This window comes from Hyaena hyaena, unplaced genomic scaffold, assembly GCF_003009895.1.
Source record: "Hyaena hyaena isolate Hyena2069 unplaced genomic scaffold, ASM300989v1 scaffold_1136, whole genome shotgun sequence".
Taxonomy (NCBI): Eukaryota; Metazoa; Chordata; class Mammalia; order Carnivora; family Hyaenidae; genus Hyaena; species Hyaena hyaena.
In genome coordinates this window covers 552910-555635 of record NW_024081771.1, presented here as the reverse complement: position 1 = coordinate 555635, position 2726 = coordinate 552910, and positions in this window count along the sequence as shown.

Here is a 2726-nt window from a genome sequence, read left to right as displayed (position 1 = left end):
TCAAAAGCTCTGTTGGAGATGTACAATGAGATTATTGTTGTTTTCATGCCTATTAATGCAATCTTCTGAAGCCCATGGGTCAAGGAGTCATTTTGACTTTTAAGTCTTATTATTTAAGAAATATTTTTTGTAAGGCTATAGCTGCCATAGACAGTGATTCCTCTGATATGGGCAAAGTAAGGTGAAAAACTTATGGAAAGGATTCACCAATGCTGCTAAGAACATTTGTATTTAATAGGCAAAGGTCAAAATATCAACATTAAAAGAGTTTGGAAGAAGGTGATTTCAGCCCTCATGGATGGCTTTGAGGAGTTCAAGGTTTCAGTGAACATAGTAACCACAGATGTGGTAGAAATAGTAAGTAGAATTAGAAGCCGAACCTGAAGATCCAACAGAATTGCTACATTCTCATGGTAAAAATTGAACAGGTGAGGAGTTGATTGTTATGGATGAACAAAGGAAGTGATTTCTTGGGATAGAATCTACTCCTGTTGAAGATGCTGTGAAAATTGTAGAAATGACAACAAAGGATTTAGAATATTCCATAAACTTAGTTAATTAAATAGGGATTCGGTTTGACAGGAATGACTCCAATTTTTAAAGAAATTCTACTGAAGGTAAAATGCTATCAAACAGCATTGTTTGATTGCTTAGGTCATGATCTCACAGTCCTGAGATCCAGCCCTGTATTGGGCTCCATACTAGACATGAAGCCTGCCTAAGATTCTTTCCCTCTACTGCTGCCCCTCCCCCGCTTACATGCACACTCTCTCAAAAAAAAAAAAAACCAGAATAAAAATGTGTACCCACATTTTATAACTTAAAATTGGAGAAATATCATTCATGTAAAATCATATCTAGTATTTCCTGTATCAAGTTCCAAAAATAGTTTTAAAGACATAGAAGAAATTTAAAACTATACTGAGAGTCATAGCTGGAAGAAATCATAACAGCAAGAACAATGGAATAGAATGAAAAAAGTACAATCTAATTTCTGACATACTCTTCAATCTAAAATGCAACCTGACAGATAAAAAAAAATTAAATACAGTTTTCTTCCTTTCTCTGTTTGCACCTTAGTTCAAAGAACCAGTTATATAACAACCAAAAAGCTAGATAGTGAATCTAAGAATGCAACTTTTGTATAAAAATGGTTCCTAAGGTGAATCATCAATATTACCCTTTCTATAGACATTTTTAGACTGATATTGCTGGAAAACAACTTAAACATGAAGTGTAAAGGGGTGTGGGATAACTGGTGTAGAGGGTGGCTGGAGAGAAGGAAAATTACTATCACTAGCTTATTTTACCTGGCATTTTTAGTTCACATAAAGCAAGCACTCAATTTAGGACAAAAACAGGAAGAACCTTGGCAGCATTCATGGTAACAACTGTCATTTTTGTATGTCCTTCAAGTTTAGTGTCCTAGAAACAAGAATGAAGGGTAAGTTGAAAAAAAAAAAATGAAGGTCAAGGAACAGTCTACTTCAAATCAGGTAAGCTATACCAGCCGAATGCCTGCTAGGTATGGGACATTGAGTAGAATGTTGAAATACCACTCTTCACTCTAATTCTAGCAGTGATAAAGATTTTTATCTAATTAAAAATGGAAAATAAGCAAGGCAAATCACCTGCCTATTGGAAAACTCCTGGTCTGGATAAATCTATCTTCAATACAGAATAATTAAGTAAAAGGAAAAAAAAAAAAAAGATTCCATTGCTGAAAACTTACTAAAGGGAATGGAAAATAGAATGTTTCCTAATGTCTCAAAGGAAGATCTTAACTGAGAAAAAACAAAGTTAGCTAAAAAAAGAACTTTTCAAACTCTTTGAAATTCTCAATATGGAGACAACATGAGATTCATGAAAGATCATCAAAATCATAGCACAGTGTGAGCTGGGATTTAAATGTGCATATACAAGTCAAATGAGTATTTCAAATTGGAAAATGTCTTAAGAAAATTAAATCCCAACTGCAAAATTCACCTTTTAGTAACGTATGTTACTAGCACAGAAGAAAAGTTGAAATTCTTTTTTCAAAATTCAAAGTGAAAGAACAGATAAATGAAAATGATTCTTTAAAAAGTAGAAGATATCTTAGATGTTAGGGGACATCTAAGAGAAATGAAAAATTAAGCAATTCTGCCTAAAAAAATAAGAAGCCAGAAATAAAAGTGATAGAAAATCAAAAGTAAAATCTTCTAAAACATGGGAAATTGTAGACCTGAATCTGTGTATTATGGTATTAGATTAAAGACTGTTAACAAATAAAATCTAAAACTTGTTAACTACAAAGATGAAAAAGTCTGTAAGAATCTAACCAGAAAATCCATCTTGCATGTGTGCGTGTGTGTGTGTGTTTAAAATTACTTTTTATAAGGCCACAGGGGGAGAAATTTGGGGCATAGCAGTTGCTAATCTTTTTTTTTTTATTATTAATATTTTTATTTATTTCTAGGAGAGAGAGAGAGAGCGTGAGCAGGAGAGGGTCAGAGAGAGAGGGAGACACAGACTCTGAAATAGGCTCCAGACTCTGAGCTGGCAGTCAGCACAGAGCCCGACATGGGGCTCGAACCCAGGAACCGCGAGATCATGACCTAAGCGAAAGTCGGACGCTTAACCGACTAAGCCACTCAGGCGCCCCTTGCAGTTGCTAATCTAAAAATACTCCAGTTAAGATGTGATCAACCGGGGTGCCTGGGTGGCTCAGTCTGTTAAGTGTCCGT